The sequence below is a fragment of the Pelodiscus sinensis genome, chromosome 4 (assembly GCF_052426305.1).
Source record: "Pelodiscus sinensis isolate ZL-2025 chromosome 4, ASM5242630v1, whole genome shotgun sequence".
Lineage (NCBI taxonomy): Eukaryota > Metazoa > Chordata > Testudines > Trionychidae > Pelodiscus > Pelodiscus sinensis.
This window is the reverse complement of record NC_143055.1, coordinates 22008218-22031215: the sequence shown is the minus strand read 5'-3', so window position 1 is coordinate 22031215 and position 22998 is coordinate 22008218.

Sequence of the window (22998 nt, the reverse complement as noted above, 5' to 3'; positions counted from 1 at the left end):
TCCTGTGCTTTTTCTTTTCTTTTCGTGTCAGTTGCAGACTCCCAAGGACACAATGTCAGTAATATTTTCCCAGAAATAAAGATATGCATCTGAATCAGGCAGAGAATGGACATGGGGGGAACCTTAAGGGTGACAAAATAATACAGAAATATAAATATAATAAAACTGTGAAGGGGAATCTGGAGATGCCAGTTCCACAACTTTGTTAATGACTGATTCAGTACTCTGAGAGATGACTGGATTTAAAAATGTGATGATAAAATATCGAATGAGAAAATACTGCTTCCCAGTTTTAAAAGACAACTTTCATCGTGATTTTAAATGTTAATGAAGGCATGTTATTTGTTTTCATAGTTTTCTGCTTTTGTATGTTTTTTAAGTTACTTAACTCTTCTCCCTTAAACACATTTTGTTTACACAATATTTCTATATCTTACCCCTTATTTGGCAGGTACCTGCCATCTACTTTATGCATGTATTCTCAACCAATGAGAGTAAGGGAATTATTATTAGTCGAGGTGTGGAATTGATGCATGGAGACATGAAGGGCTGGATTGCAACTTTAAAAACAATTCTAAGCAAGGGATGGTTTTATAAGACTAAAGAAGGAGGCACCTGACTGGAAAATACTACACTGATGCCAGGGGTGAAGCCTGACAACCATTTACAATATCGGCTTGTGATTGCTGAGCCCAACTCCTTGGTGGGCGAACTCCAGTTTTCCATCTCCATCAACATGAAGCAGATCTTCTTTTGCGCCATTATTTGGACGATACCAGAACACTGATCCTGTACAACATGTAGGCTACGTCTAGACTGGCCCCTATTCCGAAACAGCCATGCTAATTTACAACTTTGGAATAGGGAAATCTGCAGGGGATTTAAATATCCCCCACGGGATTTAAATAAACATGTCTGCCGCTTTTTTTCCGGCTTGGGGAAAAGCCGGAAAAAAGCGTCTAGACTGGCGTGATCCTCTGGAATAAAGCCCTTTTCCGGAGGATCTCTTATTCCTACCTGAAAAGGGCTTTATTCCGGAGGATCGCGCCAGTCTAGATGCTTTTTTCCGGCTTTTCCCCAAGCCGGAAAAAAAGCGGCGGTCATGTTTATTTAAATCCCGTGGGGGATATTTAAATCCCCCGCGGATTTCCCTATTCCAAAGTTGGAAATTAGCATGGCTATTTCGGAATAGGGGCCAGTCTAGACGTAGCCATTAAGTATTTAAGGTCTGTGTCCCAAAGCTTCTCTGTGTTGAATTCCTGTTCTAGAAATCTGCTAGATGTGAATGGCAATGTTGATAGGTTGGTGCTACAGCTACACACCGCAAGTCTCAGTCCTGTTTCCTGTAGAATTGCTGAATGGGATGATTACTGCAGGAGGCAGAGAGAGCTAAAAGCCCTGGTACAGAACTCCTATTTGTAAGGTGAAGTACTGCACTGCAGGATGGCTGGAGGAAAGATAAATAAATTGGATGGAGTGACATTGTTCCTGGGTTCCTGTCTATATTAGGGGAGAAAGCAGTGTTAGAAGGACTTAATCCCAGACAATTACATGAACACTTGCATAGGACTTGGATAGCCTTTATGGACAGCAGGAATGCTTTCCAGTGGAATTCCAACTTGCAACCTTCCAACTAGTGGTGTGTTGCAATATTTTTCTGCAGGGTCTCTGTGGCTCCATTTCTGTTTTTGTAAAATGAGAGTAATGGCCCTCTGCTTCACAGGAGAGTGTCTGTACTGCACTTTGAAAATGCCGACTTAATTATAGTGATAAATTTACATATAAAGAAAAAATGTCCTCATTGTATCAGGCACTGGACAATAGAGCTCTGTGAGGATTCAAATGTGTATCTGTTCATAGAAATTGGTATTCACCGAACTGTAGAGCTGTGCTTTCTGGGAACCACGGTGGTCAAAGGAGTCAGGACATGGTGCTGCCATTCCCGGGAGCCAGTACCCTGTGCCAGCAATGTTTCCTGGCTGTACTGCTGAACCATTCCCTGCCCGTTCCCTAATGGGGTTGTACAACCCTGTCAGGAGATGTGGCTGAGGGCTATACAGCTGCATGGCCAGGAGATGCTCCTGGAAGTGGCAACACCATATTCTTCTTCTTTGGTCACTCTGGTTCTTGGGAGTAGAAGCCTGTGGTTCCGTGGGTATCGATTTCTATCTGCTGATGTTCGTATTCATGGATAGAAATTTGTATCTGCACAGGGCTTTACTAAGCAATCATTTAAGCAGCCCCTGCTCCAAAGAACTTACAACCTGCATACATAGACTAGGCAAAGGAAACATTACTATCCTTATTTTATTGATGGAGAACAAAGTGTTTAAACAACTTGCCCAAAGTCTATTCACACCTGGTAATTGAATTCAGATAATCTGAGGCCCAGGCCACTGGCTTGCTAGAACGATAGTCTTCTGGTAAGACAAGTGTCTTATTATGATGACCACCAATAAGGCTTTTCTCCTTTATTTTCTCCTAATAATCACTTTCCTGTTTCCCCATGATAAACGTCTCTTGCTCAGAGCATTAAAGACAAGCTACAACCTTTCTGCTTAGTTTAGCAGAATGAAAAGTTCAGAGGGTGAAGAAGAAATGTTAAGCTGCTTCTGATCAAGATAAACTTTGAACTTTTCTGCTCTAGGCAATAGTAGGAATTTAATTCCAAGGAGCTGAGTTTTCTGAGTTTGATGTTGAATGAAAGGGAAAGCTATGCTGGCAAAGACTGACCCATGCTAAAACTATTCAAAGTTACAAGCCAAACCAAATCTTGGGGGAAAAAACCCTCCCTTGTTAAACTGAGCTTTAGATGAAATGGTATTTTAACTCTTTCAACTCAAATAGTAAGGGTGCTTTTATATGTACTACATTTTATTGATGGTGTATATCTCCAATAATTTGCATTTCTCTCTATGTAGACTTTAAGTTAAAAAAAATAAATTGAACTACAGAGGTTTCTCTTAGACAAAATGGAAACACAAATCTCTTATCTCTGATAATAGCGAAAACAACTTAACCTGACCTGCTGATGAAATGTCCATTTAAAATTACTGTGTTATTTTGTGTAACTCTGATCATCTTAAAAGAACATTATTCGGGTTGCGAAGTCAAGCACTGAGAAGTTAGCAAATGCCAGAATTCAGATTGCTTATGTAATCTTAATTTGCCCCCCTTGTGTGTATGCATTATGATAGTTTATACTATTTTTATTTTCAATAACGGTATGTCTACGTAATGCTATTTTGGTACGTCGATACTTCCGGTATCCCAAAATAGCTATTCCGCGTTTTTTGAACAAGCCCATTATTTTGAAATGTAATGGGCTCATTCTTCCAATGTCCCCATAAACCTCAGTCCATGAGGAGTAAGGCACATTTCAGAATAGCAGTTTATTTCAAAATTCGGCACTCTGTGGACAGAGCCAAATTATTTAAAAAAAGCTATTTCAAAATTAACTCAAAATAAGCTACGCAATTTGAATAGCTCAAATTGCGTACCTTATTTTGAGCTAAGAGTGCAGTTTAGACGCACTGGAGTCCTGCCTCATTCAATGCACAGGATGAACTATGCTTTGGTGATAAATTAGGGAACATAGTGAAGATGTCGGCTGTAGAGCACATGGCTAATTTGTTGCCAAAGTTGGAAAATATGAAGTGAATGAGGTAGGAGGTTTCAGAGGAGAAATTATGGTATCATGGTTAAAGTAGTTGAGTGCTGCTGTGGGGAATTGGACTGTATCCCTGCAGAGTTCCTATATGATGCCTGGCAAGTTGCTTTATTAATACTTTTCACAAGCAGTCACTCTCTATTCTTCATTTTCTGTGTGGGCTCCTGTGTGTGCCTCTTGAAATGCTAGTGCCTGAGCTGTAGAAGTGTGAATCCTCATAGCAGCAATTAAAGCCAACAGGAACTCTGCTTTGAATGTATAAAGTGCTGTATAATGCTAATATGGTCTCAAAAATCAAATCATAGGCATCTCTAACAGGGCATCCAAAATTAGTGTATACTTTTGTACTTATTCTCATCATCATAGAACATTAGGGTTGGAAGAGACCTCAGGAGGTCATCTAGTTCCTAGCTCAAAGCAGAGCCAATCCCAACTACCTCATTCCAGCTAGGGCTTTGTAAAGCCTGGCCTTAAAAACCTCACGGATGGAGATTCCACCACCTCCCTAGGCAACCCATTCCAGGGCTTCACTTCAGACCTCAGTTCCTAGTTCTGTAAAATGGGGATAATACCACCCCTTCACCTTTGAGGGGTGCTTTGAAGATGTAAGGTTTGTGAAGCCAGCTATGGCCAAGCCACATTTATTCACAGGCTGCATCTCAGGCAGAGGGCAGTCAGCTGCTGGAAATCCTGGCTACTGTCCCAAGGAGTTTCCTTAGTAGTAGCCTAGGAAGCAGCTGTCCAAGGAATAGATCCAGAGGCCGGCCACAGAATGCATGGGATAAGTGCTGCTGCAAAACAATAAAATATATTAATAGATTCCAAGGCCAGAAGGGATCCTTGTGGTCATCTAGTCCAGTGGTTCTCAATATATGAACCCTTTAGGAGCTTGCTAGTATAATCAAGAGTCTGTGAACATGCCAGCAGCTGCAACACAATAATAATGACATCGTGTTCTGACACTTTCATTTTGCACATTCCAAGCTAACAGTGACTTATCATTGTCCATACATCACCTTGCAACACTGTAATTTATTATTTTAAACACCTTTAGTTTGTAAAAATAATTTATCTGAGAATGATGCACCACAATACAAATCTGATATGTTTAAATTACTCCAGAAGCATCTAAGCTTCCAAATTATTTCATTCATTATGAGTTAATCACTTCTTTGGTTTATGCCAGTTGTGTTAGATGTTGGTTTGATGTGGGCTTTGTAATTCAGTGTGGGCAGAAAAACACTAGAGATCATTTCAGCTGTAACTGTGCAATATACTTAATTGGTCTATAGTAGATAAGTTTGTTATTTGTCTACTTTGGAAGTTCATGAATCAGGAAACATCTCAAAACAGAAAGAAGCAAATTTGAACCTCCACTAAAAAAACCTCAAACTGAGGAAAACGTAAGAACAGACATACTGGGTCAGTCCATAGGTCCATCTAGACCAGTATCCTGTCTTCTGACAGTGGCCAATACCAGATGCCCCAGAGGCAATGAACAGGACAGGTAATCATCAAGTGATCTCTCCCCTGTCACTCATTCCCAGCTTCTGACAAACAGAGGCTAGAGACACCCTCCTTGCCCATCCTGGCTAATAGCTATCCTCCATGAATTTATCTAGTTCTGTTTTGAACCCTTTCAACTTGATTTATGTATGTGTCAGTGGAAAATCAAAACACCAGTGTATAAACTGAGAAGTACTTTCAAATTAATGAAACACTTAAACTGGCAAAATTTTCAAGACATATGGGCTGTGTCTACATTGGCACCCTTTTCCGTAAAAGGGATGCTAATGAGACACTTCAGAATTGCAAATGCCACGGGGGATTTAAATATCCCCCGTGGCATTTGCATGAACACGGCTGCCGCTTTTTTCCGGCTCGGGGTTTTGCTGGAGAAAAGCGCCAGTCTAGACGGGGTCTTGCGGAAAATAAGCCCTTTTCCAGAAGTTCCCTTATTCCTACTTCAAAGCATCATACAAAGTAGCAATTAGAATTGCTAAAACCAGAAAGTCAATTGTTGAAACTCTACTAGAGCCGTAGACAATTGATATATATTGTGAAATATTAGGGGCCAAAGCTGCTACGGAATTGAACAATGTACCAGTATTAAATTATTTAATTAAAATGAAAATTACAGATGGTGCAGCTGATGTGAAAGATCGGTTGTTAGGACTCAAGCAAGTGGAAAATACAAAGGATGAAACTTTGGGTACATCAGGTGAGGTGCAGTTGTTGGTTTATGTGTGATACATCTGTGAAAAGGAAAAATAGAATAACTGCTGCTTGGCAAATCACTACCAACACACATCAAGTGATGAAGATTTTTAAAAAAGTTTCTGGGTAATTTCATGATGAGCAACCACCTAGAGGAGGGGCATTATTATGGTGTGCACAGATGGTGAGTCTGTGATAATGGGGAGGGATAGTAGGGTTGAAAAAAATCACTAGGAGAACCTAGTTATGAGACAGATGCCACAAGACCTGAAAGATATATTTGATTACTAAGTCCTTTCTAAATAAATCCTAAAGATATGTTTCTCTCATACTCTACAAGTTGGAAAGGAGGAGGATAGACTTCTAGAAGCCCACACTGTTGGAGAGCTACCTCTTTGGGGCCAAGGCTAGCTGTCAGACAGCTGGGACTGAGCTCTTAAAGGACTAAGGTATCTCAATAACTCTTTAGATAATGTTTCTCCCAAGTTTAAATTCCCCCCTCCCTCATTTAAAATGGAGGTATTAGATATTTAATATTTTCTCTTAGCCTTGTTCTCAGTGTGAGAAGGTCAGGCTGGAGAACTAGATTAGAAGGGGGAAAGGCAGCTCTAAAAAGCAGAAAAATCCTCTCCTAATTAGCTGGCACCTGCTTCAGGACAGCCAGAAACAGCTCACTTGGAGTTACAGGGCAGAGTAAGAATAGCCCAGGCACTGCTGCTATAAATCAACTAAGAGCCAGCTGATTTCAATTCAGGTGCCATGACGCCTTGTTTTAAAAAGTCATCCCTACTAAGGAAGGGGAAAAGAGTGGGAGAGGGTGGTGGATGGAAGTGAAAGCTAATGAGGAGACAGAGAAGCTGATACACAGAATATCAGCACTGCTAGACTAGAGGGAGCAGGTAAGGTGCTCTGACAGGGAGTATTTGGGCTCTCTTCCCCAAGTGGCCTAAGAGCCCAGCTGGTGACTGAAGAGGATAGGTTACTCAGCTCAGATTGACCAGGGTGTCTGCCCCAGTTCCCATTTAGCCAAGGGACAGAAGCCCAAAATACTGGAAATGGCAAGTGAGACTGCAGGGTTGTGGACAGAGCAGGGGTCTGGGACCCAGGAATGGGTCTGATCCTGTCACATCAGAAAGGGAGGGACCATTTTGGCTGAAAACTTCTATCAACTAGTTTTCAGAGTGAGGCAAATGCTGTGTATAGGTAATCTTTAGCCCAACTGATTTAAAATTAGCAAAAGTAACTGAAAACAGGCTCTTAAATGGGGGAAGTGTTGGGTGCTGTCTGTTACTAGTGATGATATGGCCCTGTCTGTTATAGCTTAGCTCTACTATTAGTTTGGAAAGATCTCATTTACAAAAGTAATGCAAACTAGTAACAAACAGGCTTACCAGACATGTTTTAACTAGGGATTGACAGGCCCTAAAAATCTTTTCTTGCTTAAGCTGTCATGTGCCCTAGGACTCTGTACAATATATGTCCACATGGTGGTCATCACATATCCACAAGCATTGGCCTTTTGAGTCAAATTGCTAGCTAATAATTCTAAAGCTAATCAAACACAAATATTCAGCTGAAGCGAGAGATGTGGAAAGCAGTAATAACAAATGCCCAAGATTGACTGTGGATACCAAATAAAATGACCTTTTGAAACAGGCATGTAGAAAAAATAAATATGGCTTGGGGCTGCGTTTGCTGAAATAATCTATTGCGTTTGCTGAAATAATCTATAATGAATGTGTTATACAGCACTGGGGAGAAATGTGTATAGCTCTCGGCACTTTAATGTCAGAGAGATATTGATAAGAATTCAAAGGGGAACTGTGGTTATTAAGGGCTGGGGCTGAATTGTCTAACGATGATGTATTGAAAGTAGGAAATATGTCCAATCTGGCTAAATAATGACTAAGGAGGAAATGATAACCTCCTACAAGTATTAAAGGGTGTAAACAGCAAAGAGAATGATAAATTGCTGTGATGAGCCAGGGGGTTATGACTAAAGAGAATAAATTGAGTAAAATAAAGTATAGGCTGAATAGGAAGAGAATTTCCCAACAGTGAGTGAGTTTACTAAAGGGAAAGGTGAGAGCCATATTGCTGCCATATTTTCAAACCAGATTGCTTAAACCACTTTAATACCCATTAGGGAACATTTCTATATTGACGAGGGAATGCGAAAGATGAGACAGCAATAAATTCTGAAATTACTGATGTAGCCATTTGACTTGATCAGTTTGATGTGAATTATAGTTGCTGCTCTACACCAGCTACATAAAAGAAAGAGAGGGCTATAAGATATTCCAGAGAGGGAATCTCAATCTTGCTCTTGTTTGTAGCTATTCCACTGTGGGACAGTGAGGGAATATTCCTCTAGGCCGGTGTCTAAGGCACTCTAGTGGAAGATTAAAGACTTGGGTTCAGATTTCTGTGCCAGATTAGGCAGAGAAGGAACCCAAACTTGGGTTTCATATCTCCTAGGTCAGAGCCATAATCATGGGACTATTTTTGGTAGGGTGAGAAACCACCTGTGCCCCCAGTCTTCTCATTAAAAAGTTTGACTTGGCTTAGGAATTTCACTTCAGGAGAGGGAAAGAAATGCCTGTAACATTTGTATAGACCAAAGTTAATTTCTTAGTTCAGTCCCCTTACCATTCCTCTGCTAGCACTTCAACATAACCCTTATAGAAAAGTACTTGGAAACCCAGAATTCAGTCTGAGAACTTTCAGGAAAGGTTGCACAGGGTCAACCTTCCCAGAATAAGTGCAAAAAAGAGCAAGAGGGATGGAATTATTTTCAAGACTGACTTTCTAAAATTTATTTTAAAAAATGGCACAATTTTCTACTAAATGGCAAGCCTGGTTCATACCCCACATAATTTATCTTCATTTGCACATAAACTATTTATATCTAAGGGCACATCTACACTGCAAGGCTATTTTGGGATACCCGAGGTATCCTGCATCTACACAAGCCACTCATTATTTTGAAATATTTTTTGAAATAACGTGGCTGCAATTTCGCAGTCCTGGTGAACCTTGTTGCATGAGGGATAAGGGATGGCTTGACATAGCACTTTATTTTGAAACTTGTCCCTGTGTAGAAGTGCCACATTTCAAAATAAGCTATTTTGAAATAAAATCGAAATCAGATACACAATTTTGTGCTACACAAATTGCGTATCTTATTTTGAGTGTAGGGTACAGTGTAGATGCACCCTACTACATGTCAGTCCCTCCACACAGTGTGACATAACCCAGAATTCCAAAAGCGGAGATTGAGTTCAGCTGTCTCAGTTTTTATTCATCAACCCTATACAGTCTGGTAAGTCAAAAGCATTGCAAAAATACCTCCCTGTCTCTCTTGCAGAAATCTCCAACTGGAATCATACACACTATTTCACCTCCTCTACTGGACTGTGGAATCACTTAATTGGCTAGTCTGTTAACTCAGTTCTCAACCTTTCCAGACACCTGTACCCCTTTTGGGAGTCTGATTTGTCTCACATACCCAAGTTTCACATTACTTACAAGCTATTTGATTACAAATTCAGACATATACAATATAATACAAAAGTATCACAGCACATTATTGATAAATTACTTTCTTGCTCATTATGTGTCTGACATTTTAGTATATACAGACTTTTGCTAGTGCTTTCCAAGTAGCCTGTTGTAGAACTAAGCAAATATTTAGATAAATTGATGTACCCCGGGGAAAGACCTCAGCATGCTCCCAGGGATATGTGTGGCCCTCATTGATAATCACTGTGGTAACTAACAAACCAACCAATCAGTATTAAATATATAAATGAATAACCTTGCTGCAAAATGCTTGTTAGGGGAAAACAGCCTGCTTTCTATTCTTCTCACCGAGCCTATTTCAGCCCACACAGGTCACCTGTCCTACTGTGAAGCTGTTATCCCGACTACTTGCCATCAATGGAGTATATTACTTCAGCTACAGGGAACCCATTTAACAAACTCCAAACTCCCACACCCAGTTTCAGAAACTTCTAGGTATGACCCACAAAACTCACTCCCCCCCCAGATATCTCTCTATTAGGCATGGGAGTTGATACCTTTGAGGTTGGGGTGGATAAGACCATACCACTCTCACCAAACTTTCCTATTGGTTAGCTTGAGTAGCTCCCTGCTGAGGCTATTGGCTTCTATTAATCTTGTTTTTTGTGCCTAAGTCCCCTTTTAAATGTAGCGCTTTGTAGGCATGTCTACACTAGGAAATTATTTCAAAATAACTAAATTTGATGTAACTCCCAATTTTACAAAATCCAGATAGCATGTCCCCACTATAGGGAAGCCTCAAAATTAGTTGGAGGCAGGCTCTGTTAAATGAGGAAACTCTACCTTAACTTAGAGCCCAGGAGGCACTGGGAGTAATTAGTTTAAATTACTCTGGGGAGTAGTTATTTTGAAATAGCAGTAGTGTGGACGCTCTGGTGCCACTACTTCAAAATAACTATTTCAAAATTAGTGTTATTCCCCAAGGAAAGCAGGAGTACAGATTTCAAAATAGGTGGCCTGTTATTTCGAAATAATGGGCTTGGTAGTGTACATTTAATCTAAAGGGGAGTTATTTTGAAATAAAGCCCTAGTATAAACCAGGGCTGTGTGCCTGACATTGGCCAAGACGCTTTAAGGCCTGATTTTCTGAGGAGTTGAGAATCTCTGGCTTCTACTATGCTCAGTGAGAGCCACAGATGCTCTTCTTATCTGCAAATTGTGACCTTATTCATACTATGCCAAAGCATGCCCATTTCTAAAATGGCTCCAATATTGCTTGCACTGGTAATGTAACAATCAGTATTTGTAAAGCTCTTTATGATCACAATAAACAGCTCTAGGTAATTTCAGAATATTATAATAGCTCCTCCTCCATCTTCTGGCTTGCAACTAGGTGGGGTGAGAGAGGGAGCTTGGGGAAATGGAAAAGACAATTCTTTTCATGGGTGGAGCTGCCTGTCACCATGCCTAGGGGATACAACTGTTGCTGCGTAACGGTTCTGGCTGCATTCAAGTTTGGATTTTTAGATTGTGGGTCATTCCTTTGGCTTCCTTTCAGGTTATAGTATCATTATTGATAGCATCATAAAATATTAGAACTGGAAGAGACCTCGAGGTCATCAAATCCAGTCTACTGCTATCACAAGATAAAGCACTGTCTAGATCATCCTTGACAGATGTCTATCCAACCTGCTCTTAAATATCTCCAGTGATGGAGATTCCACAGACTCCCTTGTTTATTATTAATAAATTATTACCATGCTTTTTTATTTTACAATTAAGGTACATTCAGATAGAAAAGCAAAGGTGAACTCTGCAGCAGACAGTCACCAATAACCAATTGTCTACCTTGACTAGTACTGTAATGAAAATAAATTATCTTTTTTTTTAGATGATGCTTTTAAAATATGGGCTCTTTGCAAAATGTAATTTCCATATAATACTTTAACTAGACACCTTCAGATCATTACATAGAAATGGTAGGGATTTCTCAAAAAGCCAGGATTTCTTAGAAAATAAGGTTAAAAGCAGAAATACTGAGGCTTTTTTGGCTCTAACTAAAGAGGTATGTATTTTTAATAAGTCTTACAAGTAGCCGAAACAGTTGTTATACTCAACATCTATATGAAATCCAACCTGTGATTCTGAATAAAAAACTGTGAGGTAAGAGTGAAATCAGTGAGAATTAGAAACAAACAGCCTTGCATGGTTATTCTAATATCTTCTGATTCAGGAAAGTACCTTAGCACATGCTAAAGTAAATATAGGCTTTTAAATATGTGCTTTGAAGGACTTTGAAGTCAGTGGACATGAGTACATGCTTAACTTTAAGAGCTTTCCCAATTTATGATCATATCTAAGAAGCATAATGGAGCAGATCCTATCTCATTATTCATTCAAAATACCCAGTGATTTCAATGGGTGTTTTGCCCGAGTAAAGACTACTGGCTCAAAGACCAAGCTTTATATTAAAAACAAATGGCACCTTTGAAACTGTATCATGAAGCTTACTGATGGTTTTTGTTGAGATGGTTCATAGACTACAACTTCTGATTTCTTCCTTTAATTTAGTGTCAGTTGAGGACATCAGATTCAGAGGTAACTGTCCCTGTATTTCTCTCCTTCCACAGTCAGGGTACGTCTAGACTACATTCGACGAAGCCATGTAAAATAGTTTACTCGGCATAATCAATGAAGCGGGGATTTAAATAATCCCTGCTTCGTTAAACTAAAAATGGCCGCCGCGCTGTGCCGACAATCAGCTGATCCGGCACAGCGTGGCAGTCTAGATGCAGCACAGTTGACAAGGGAAGCCTTTGTTGACTGCTCCAGTATGAGGTTTACCGGAGCGGTCGACAAAGGCTTCCCTTGTCGACCGCGCCGTGTCTAGACTACCGCGCTGTGCCAGATCAGCTGATCGTTGGCACAGCGCGGCGGCCATTTTTAGTTTAAGGAAGCGGGGATTATTTAAATCCCCGCTTCATTGACTATGCCGAGTAAACTATTTTACATGACTCTGTCGATGGAGCCATGTAGCCTAGATGTACCCTCACGGTATAACTTAGGAGCAGAGCAATGCTGCCCCTGTCCTCTCATCAGTGTGTCTCAACACCATAAGTAAGCCCTCCAGAACAGAGGTAAAAACATACTCAGGTATATCAAGCTACATGCAATTTTTGTATTGGTATAACTGTCAGCTAGAGGTTTGACTTTTTTGAATTGATATACTAATACAGGTTGAATCTCTCTAGTCTGACACTCTTGGGATCTGACCAGTATTGAATTAGAGAATTTGCCAAAACCTGGGAGGTCAAGTTTGTAGTGAGTTTATTTCTCCATGGTGAATAAATGGAACAGTGTTTGCAATGCTGCTTAATAATCTTGTATGACTGTACCAATGCATCCTATATAAGCCTACACCTAACCAAGGCTTATTGTCTCTCCATGACAAAGTGTCAGTGATGTTCCATGGTTTCACTGTACTGGCACAAGGAAATAAGCAGGTTTTTATACTTTACTACTTACACTTAGTAGCATCACCAGTACTTCCACTACTTGCTGAAATCTTAGAATGCATTTAAGGCTAAATTAGCGTTAAATAACAGAACACAGAGAGCTAGGACTGGGTTTTATGAGACCATGGAAAATTTGGCCACATCCATGATGAGCAGCTTCATGACTTACTAAAATCATGCTGGACTATAGATGTTGCTGGACCAGAAAGTACCAGACTAGAGAGGTTCAACCTGTACAACCCCTAGCGTGGATGCAGTTATACCTAAGGCCTGGAAATTTTCAGGGGTGTTTATGCATCTCAGTCACTCATCTGGGATATGAGAAATGCGGAACACTTAAGGCTAACTCCCTGCTCTGCTGGCTGTGGAGCAGGGACTTGAACCCAGATCTCTGCCCTAACCACTAGGCCATTGGCTATAATGAGAATGAGAACCTATGTGTGATTATAGCCCAGTGGCTTGGGCCTTTACAAGGCATGTTAGACTCAAGCTGTTGTTTTTGCTCAACTGGACATTTAGTTACACAAAGCATTACAGCTCCAATGAGAGAGGCTGCAAAAGTTGCAGCCAAGAATACCTAAAAGCCTAGTAGTTAGGGCAGGAGTAGGATACATTTTTTCAGTCAGCATTTGCTGACCCACAGAAAAATCTATTGGGGGCCAGTAGCGGCAGGGGAGGCTGGAGTGCCAGCACAGGCTCCCTAATGCTGGGGAAGCCCTAAGCCTTGGAGGGCAGATCCAGGCAACCCAGGGGCCACATCTTGTCCCCAGGCCTTAGGTTCCCCAACCCTGACTTAGGTCCTTCAGCTGGGATGTAGATTCAAGTGCTTACTGTGACTCAGGGAAAGCAGGGACTTGCAAGCAGGGCTCCTACATCCTGAGTGACAGACCTAGCCACCAGGCAATGAAATATAATGTGGTGAGTTACTCTTTCTTATTTTCTCTTGAGAAATGGCTGGTTTTTCCTTTTGCTAGTGCACAGCCTGACCTGGTTTAAGTGCCTGACTCCATGATTTGCATCTCAGAAGCCCAAAATAGACAAACTGGGGAAGGTGATCTTGGGAAAGTGATTATTCCCCTTTATTTGGCACTGGTGAGGCCACATCTGGAGTATTGTCTCCAATCTGGGCTTCCCTTTACAGAAAATATGTGGCTGCATTGGAGACAGTCCAGCGGAGGGCAACAAAAATGATTAGGAGGCTTGAGCACATGTCTTGTGAGGCATGGCTGAGGGTTTTGGCTTATTTAGTCTACAGAAAAGAAGAGGGAAAGGGGATCTGATAGCAGTCTTCAAATGCCTGAAGGGGGCTTCCAAAGAGGAGGGAGAGAGGCTGATGTGACAGATGATAGAACAAGGAGTAATGGTATCAAGTTGCAGTGGGGGAGTTCTAGGTTGGATATTAGGAAAAAATATTTCACTAGGAGGGTGGTGAAGCACTGGAATGGGTTACCTAGAGAGGTGGAAGAATCTCTATCACTAGAGGTTAAGTCCTGGCTTGACAAAGCGCTGGTTGGGATGATTTAGTTGGGATTGGTCCTGCTTTGGGCAGGGGGTTGAACTCAATGATCTCTGAGGTCTCTTCCAACCCTATGATTCTACAATTCTAGGACTTTAGGTGTTAATCAGGCAGGCACATGGAATCCTAATTTTAGCCTTTAGAGAAACCTTGGTGCTTTGACTCTTTCAGGAGAGACAAATAAGAAGAAAATACTCCTTATATAAGACATGCAATGAAACAGTTGGGATCTCATCCTTAACTCCATTTTATTTTATTTTATTTTATTTTTTTGCTGGAACAAAGATTTAAAAATCAAAATGAATCTATCTTAACTAGGAAAATGTCTTATTAATCTACAATGGTTCATAAAAACCAGTAAGTGGGGTGGCGGGAGGTGGGAATCCCAGAAACCAATAGAAGTCTCATTCTTTCTTTCCGACAAGATCCAAAATTCACTGAAGTCAATGTAAATCTTTCTATTGATCTCAGTGTGTTTTGGATCACGTCCTTAGTCCTCTCTCTGCAAGAGTGCAGTTATGCTGATTATCTGTATGACTAAAATGTGACATTTGAGTAAGAATGACAACATGATATCAACCTGTGAAATGATATAAATCTTGGAAGGCTGGTCTAATACCATTTGGGATAACATATTTCAAAATTCTGTCATTCCTTCTTAGCAATGCAGTCTGCCATTCCTTACATGTGATTCAGAGCAGAAAGAACTAGATTTTGTTCCAAATCTCTCTGTAATTTTCAGGAATTCATTGCTGCAAGTGAGGTCAGCCTCTAGTCCAGGGAAGAGTAGAAAAGGGACCAACATACATCATTGGTATGTGTGACTGGATGCAATCTACAACAGAAACATAGACAGATACATTAACAACAGCAGCGCTCGGTTTGAGGCAATTCTTCAAATGCTGAATCAAATGTGATGGACGTAGGCAGTTCAGAAACAGTTACACACTAGAGTGATTCTAATCCTTATATTTTACAAATGCAACATGTTTCCTGTTACATTCATCATTCATCCACATTTGTGGTCAAGATTAAATTGTCAGTTTGCATGTGTTTTATTTTGTCTTTTTTGAAAATATGTTTCACATTTTCTATTGGCCAGTACTAATTTTACTTCTTATATATTAGAATGATTATTTTTATGATTATTTCAGAGTAGATCTCCTAATGAGTCCAGATTTTATTCCTCATTTACATTTGCTTTTAAACATTTCTCTATTTTTATAGTAGTAATGGAGCCATTTTAGGTGACATGCTCTTTGTGATACATTTATACTTAAATTTAAATAGGATTTTAATTTTATTTAAATATGGCTGGTTTCATTTAAAAAGAGCATTGAGATATGGAATAAGCTTAAAATGGTAACTGTATTTTTAAAATAATCCAACATAATTATTGTATGTCTTCTCATCACTTTTTTCCAAAATAATACATTGCTTTTATTAATGTTTCATTTTATTTTATGTAAGCTTCAAACTATTTATGCATGGATGAAGGAATTGCTATTACTTGTCATAGAAACACAATATAGAAACATATAGCCTGTCTCCAGATACTTTGTATAATCATCTTCCAATAAATGTCAGTTGCAGTGTCATGTGGTCTAAAACTTAAACCTAGGTTTAGGAAAAGAGAAATTTAATGGCCTTAACATGGGATTTTAATCTGCATTTAATTGTTTTGTTAGATTTGATATCCCAGCCACTTCAGAATCATTCCTTAAAGTACATTTTCTAGTATATTGTGTGAGCTAGTTTTAAAAGACTTGAATTATGAGGGTTCTTCTATTTCCCTAAGGAACCTATTCCATCACTCAACTTTATAGTCAAGAAAGGTAGGGTAGAGGGTGGTGGTTGTTGGTATTTTTTTGTTTCTTTGTTTTGTTTTGTTTTGATTTGTTTTTTGTATTCAGTCTAAATTTATCCCTCTTAATTTCATGCTATACAGCACACCTCATTATAACTGCAAGAAAATTTGTAATCCATCAAGGCACAGAGTTCTGTCTCTTAAGCTGAACACGGCCAATAAAGAGCACTTTTAAAAGATTCTGGAAAGAAGCTTACAGCTTATTATAAAATGGAAACATATTTTTCTGATGTGTAATTAGGGAATAGCAAATCTTTCATGCAAACTTGAACAAATACAAAATGGTTTAGTGAAATTGGGAGACTAATACCCTTTATAACATATAGGGGCCTGGTGTTTACATTAAATATCTCCATTCCAAGACATGAAATCTACCCAACACACATCAGCATTTGATCAAGGAGGGGGAATTCCAGGCCCATCATCCCTCAGAGGGGAGAGAGGTTGCTTCAGGTCTGAGGGCCTCTATATCCCATGCCTTCCTTAGGAAGAGCTCCCCCTGTCCTCATTAGCCTGCTGCCTTTTCTCAACCCCTTATTTTGCAGGAAATTAAAAATACTGCTAGAATATGAGGCAGTGGCTCATGGAATAGTGCATTTGAGGTGCTGGGGTTCATTTAATAGAAGTTATTAATTTGGAGTAGAGTTTTGTTAGTGTCTGTCCATGTCATAGATTTTTTTTATTGGATCCCCAGTGTCCCATCTATAGTGAAAGGCAAGCACTTGAATTATTCCCTCTTTTAAATGCACATCAGTATGGATAGTGTGAATTTATCAGGCTGACAACAATCCAGAAAACCCCCCAGCACTGTGCTCACTCAGCTCAGCCTCTCAGAAAGAACTAATCAGCTAGATGCCCAACAAACCTCTCTGAGTATCCTTCACAAGATTTTCAGAATGGCTGGAAATTCTTGCAAGAACTCACTGTTTCTTTCTCTTTCTTCTTCCCACATTCCTGTGAGCAATACCGGGTGTTGTACCTAGCCACTGACCTATTCTGCATGGTGCAGCACCCCAACTACAAGGAAAACTAGTCTTTAACAGCACTCTACATGCCCTGTAATGGTTCTCTAACACATTGGGTGCCTTTGCAGGGCTTTTTCCAAAGGTGCTACAACCAGGTATTCCAGTATAGCAAAAGATGGAACAACTAATAGAATATGGTGCCAACCTTAAATCTGGATCCATAGTTGATTTGGCAGTATACCTTTTAAGAGCTATTTTAGGCTACTGAACTTTTTTAGAGAAGAAATCCTTTAAATAAACACCACAGCTGCTTCAGTTCAATCTGAAAAACCGGTTTCCATAAGAGCGATGATTACTTAATGACAGTGTGTCACTTTTCACCTTGTATTACTTCTAGCCATGAAGCTTCCTGAAAATACCCTCGTAGCCCAAAAACAGAAGTTACTTTTTAATGACTTTTTAGCTTTACAGACATGGAAAGATTATTCTTTACCTCTCCATCAACTCTGCCAATGGGTGATTTCAGAATGAAGTCAGGAGGCACATTCACATCCACTGCATCATCTTTCAGATGTTTGAAAACAAAGAGTATATACTTGGCAGTTCTCAGATTTCTATGGTTACCGATGAATAGCACAACTGTAGCAGAAGTGTTGCTACAGTCTGCTAGCAAAAGATAATTTAAGAGGTCACATTTAGATCCATTATCAAAAGGCTAATTTTTCCCTAGGACAATAAAACTGAAGTCTGTATTTCAGAAGGATTCTGTGTTGTATTTTAGACTTTTTAAAAAAATGTAGTTTCAAGTATATTAGAAATATATTAGAAGCAAGGGAAAGACCAAGGATAGATTAGGCCCAATGCTCTGAAGAGGGAGAAAAAATAACAGGAAACGGCAGAAGTGCTTAATGACTTATTTGTTTCAGTATCTGTCAAATAAAAGAACAACCAGAAATATTTCCCACGATATATGAGTAAAGTTTTTAGAGATGAATAATAATGCATGAACTAAAAATGAGGTACATAGAAATGCATTATTGCTGTCAGTGAAAATGTTTTAATTTTTCTAACATTCAATTAATTGTATGATTTTTACTGGAAAAGACAAATTAAATACATGAGTTCCTTAGAGTTTTCTGTCCACACTCATTGAAATATGTACTTCTTCCATTGATATCGGTGATGTTACACCTACACCTGGAGTGAATTTGTCTCCTTTTCGTTACTTACATCATCACACCAAAGCTAGACTGGGCAACTACTAGGTGGCAGACTGCAGAATTTCTAAAAATGTGTGTGACACAAACCCTAACCACAAGCTCAGCATAAATCTCTCACTCACTCACTCAATTTAGGCAACCAAGGACCTCACAAAATGAATACAAAAACGGTATACAAAAACTGGGGCTACATTTACAGTGTCTCTGGAATAGAGTTGGAAAAATACCTAAAGTTAAGCCAGCCTGTTCAGCACCATTAGAAATAGGTCTAATTTATCAATTTTTGCTTTCTGGCATCTGAGATGGACATGAAAAAAGTATTTTATTTTTTTCCATTGACTGCATGCTGACTTTTATTCCCTGCTGTTGCTTTCAGAGCATACGACAATATGCCTTTGCTGACTTCATTTCTGAAAATAACAACATAAATTATGTGTTCAAATTCCACTTTTTTTCAAGCAAGTGGATAAACAGGGAAAGGGAGGCTAATGATCCGGATCTCCTGGGAAAAGCCCTTGGAGAGCAATGGATGAAAGTCTATGTAACAGGTGTTGTTATGAATTATGTTACATTCCTAGATTTTTGTGTTTGCACACATTTGGTATTTTTGCTTTTAATTGGATTGGCAGTACAAATTGGAGTCCTTGTGTTTACTATTTTTTCAGTCATATCATTAATATTAGAAATACCAACACCACTGCTAAAAAGGAATCAAATTTGCTTTTCAGTAGAGCTTTGAGCACATGGCTGAGATTGCACACTACTGAATTGCACACCACCGAATTAGAGGCAGTCCTGCGCAACAGAACTTAGTCTAAATGAAGAATGGCAGAGAAGGAATGCTTTTGTCACCATTTTACAGAAAAGGGTCTGAATCACAGAGGAATTAGATGCATTTGTTAGCTAACTTGCACTCCCATGACAATATAGTGCAAAACAATGAATGGTCATGTACGAAATAGGAGTGCAATTCTGGCTCTGTTGAAGTCATTGGGAATTTTGCCATTTTCTTCGGCAGGGACAGGATTTCACACCAAGGTATTTATTTTTAGTTGCTCTGATAGTGCAAAGTTTAATTGCTAAACAGATAATAAGCCCCAAATCGATATAATATAATAATTTTAATGAAGGCCAAATTTTGGACCTGCACAGTAGGACAATGTCTCTTCAAGAAATAAGGAAGGGAGAATGTATTTGTCGTTGAGGTTTGGGAAGAGACATTCTTGGTTCTAACCCTGATTCCATTGCAGAGTTCTTCTATAAGGTTATGGCTACACTGAGTTTTTGTAGCAGAAAATATGCTGAGGGACTCATTAGCATAAGTCACTATCTCATTTGCATATTTTCTGCAAATCCTTTTTTGTTAGGGTTTTTTGCGCAAAATCAAGCAGTGTGGATGTTTCCCTTTAGCGCAAAACCCCATTTTTGTGCAAGATCCTTATGCCTCAAAAGGGAGTGTAGTGTACTGATCTTGCACAAAAAGGATTTTTTGCGCAAAAAGGAAATGTCCACACTGCTTGTTTTTGCACAAAAACCCCTAGCGAAAAAATGAATTGGCAGAAAATATGCAAATGAGATCATGACTTATGCTAATGAGCCCCTCATTAGCATATTTTTTGTTGCAAAAACTGATAGTGTAGACATAGCCTAAGTGCTTTTCCTCTGCTCTTCTAACGTATCCACCTGCAAAATGGGGACAGAACAATTGTATTTCACAAGGCTTTCCAAGGCTCAATTAACAATTGTAATGTGCTGTGAGATTCTCATACAGAAAGCATTATTAATAAAAAGGAAAAATGTATTCTGACTAGCTCAAAGGTGAGGTTATGTCATTCCACTTCCTGACAGTGTATTTACATTAATATCAAACCATAAAGATTGTTTACAGCTACCAATCTTGACTCTCAATGTTCTGTGATGTTATTTAGCTCTAATTTGCCCATAAATGTCTTCTAAAAACCCGGTAAGCAGTGGAAGTGTTGGTAATGCAGCTAAACTATATTTACCTCCTGTGGTTTGGCAAATTCTCTGTTCACTGCCAGTCAGATCCCGAGGATGACGGACTAGCGAGATAGCGATTCCCTCCATTGAGAAGTCACTGGATTTATTTACAAAAAAACCCCTATACTACCTGACGGTTATCTGAATCATACAGTTGGTGCATCTAGCCTATTAGTTCGAGGACAGAAACTGGGTCTTCATATGTGTTTGTACACACTTGAGCCAGGTCCTGATCAGAACTCCTGCACACTAATGCAATAAGTACTAATTTAATAGTCTCTCCTAAATAGCATATTGGTTGAACAATTAATCACTAACTGGTTAATTGTGATGGATGGTCATACAGAAGACTTTGATTTTTCAGCATTTCCTCACTCAAGGGTCCAAAATTGTGCAAACGAGGCTGCTGTTTTTGCACAGGTTTATGCCAGCTCCCCACCAATGACAGCCAACACCTGCTGAAGTCTGGTGGCACAAAAGAGAATCCCCAAAATTCTCTTTCTACAGCTTGAGCTGAGCTTTCCCTAGTTTCAGAGGGAAGAATGGATTTTAACTCATCAATAGCAGGTGTATCTCTGTGTGTATGTGTGGGGAAAAAATTATTCTCCATCGCCGCTCCCCAAGGTTTTTGCGCTTTCTCAGATCTGGGACATAGACACATATGGGCCCGACAGGTGACAGCCCACACAGTTAGAATCCAGGCCTATGCAAATCAGAGACTGTTCTCATGTTCTTGAATGGACAGGGGTTGGCAGCTGGCCTAGGTAACATGACTTGCTGACTCTGCCCCAGCCACTATGTTGTCCATGTCCATCACCAAGGTGGCAGCAGTGGAAGAGGGAGCAGAGCAGTCTGCCTCAAGCCTCAGAGGAACCTCCCTCCATGGCAAATAATAACACAGCACTCTCCTGGGGCTGGGGGATTTGTGTCAAGAGGCATATGGTGTGATATTAGATGGGGCAGGGACTTCAAAATACCCTACCCCCTCCAGATCTCCTGCTGCATGAAGCAACACCTCTTCCCTGTTTCCCTAGGTTCGCCGCTTTCCCCCAGTTGCTTCTGGCAGGGGTGTCTGAGCCAGTCATTGTCTCCCTGTTGTGGTGGTGGGGTTTATGGGGATGTCTGTTCCTACAGGCTGGGAGGAAGGGCATGTACAGAGTGGTCAGGAAAAAAATTGGCTTAGCAGTTTTTATACATTTAAATTCTGACCTGAAAAAGCTTTCTCCTCTTTCCTCTCTCCCCAAAAGAAAGACCTGAACTGGTGCCACTGTTCATCAGAAAGATATTTGGAGTAAAAATCTGGAATTAAATAATTAGACAACTTCTGGGTTTTGTGTTTTGGTTTGGCTTCCCCCCTAAGTATCCCCATAGTAATTTCTGCTTTTATTTTGGGCCCAGTGTCGTCTTTGGCTCCTGTAGACTTCTGGGACTACCAGAGGCCTGGCTTAATCCTCTCCCCCCATATCTCATGACTGGCAATCTAGGTTGCTGGGAATACAGGAAGTCCAGTACAGTCTCTCTTGCTTTCTTGTCCGCAAAGGCCTGGTGTTACATCATGAACTCAAGATAGTGATGCTTCCCATCTAACTACTGCAAATGAATCCTAGATGATGCTTACTTAGACATACCTTTGTTCTAATGCATGCAGACCAAAGTTATTTACTGGATGTAGTCTGTTTGCTTTTTGACTCAAACATGCACTTTATTCACAGCCTCACCCCTGGAAATATTTATTTTTTGCATTCTCCCATAATTGATTTATTCCAGACCTAATCACTTGTAGTAACAATGTACTCCCAAGAAACAAATTACTGTTCATGAGTCACAATGTCTTCCACCTCAGAAAGCAGACATTTAATAATTCTTCCCCTCTGTGTTACAGAGCGTCTGCATAAATAAAGAATTGCTTAATCACACTAAAAAATGAGAAATCCTCTCCACTTAACCTTCCTTTTCTATAGAAAGATTAAGGTTGTAATTAAGTATTTTAGTGTAACTATATTGCACAGAAATATTTACTCTCACCTTGGCCAACCATGCCCATAATTAAAGATGCTTTTCCATAAGCTGAAGGGTAGAAGGTTTGCTGGAATCATATTTGTTCGAGGTAGCTTTGTTACAGTGATTGTTCAATAAAAGCTGTGGTTAAGGAAAGTCATTCACTCAGACCATGCAGGGTTCACATAAGGAAGATAGTCAGTAGCTTCTCCAAATGAGAATGTAGATTGAAAAACAACTGGAGCCTTAGATTTTTCTTCCAAAATAATGGCTGCGTATATAGACAGGAGTGAACAATGGAAGGGGAAAGACAAAAAATAGGAGCAATCTTATATGATGTCATATGTTCTTCTGGTTTTAATACCCTCTCTGAACTCAATGACTTAATTTTTTCCTTGTGTGGTACATACATAATTTTGAATCTTCTACCTATTTTTTCTTCTCAGGGCCATCATTGGGCTTGAATCACCATGACTTCCCCTCAGAGAGGAGAGGGCACTTTGATCC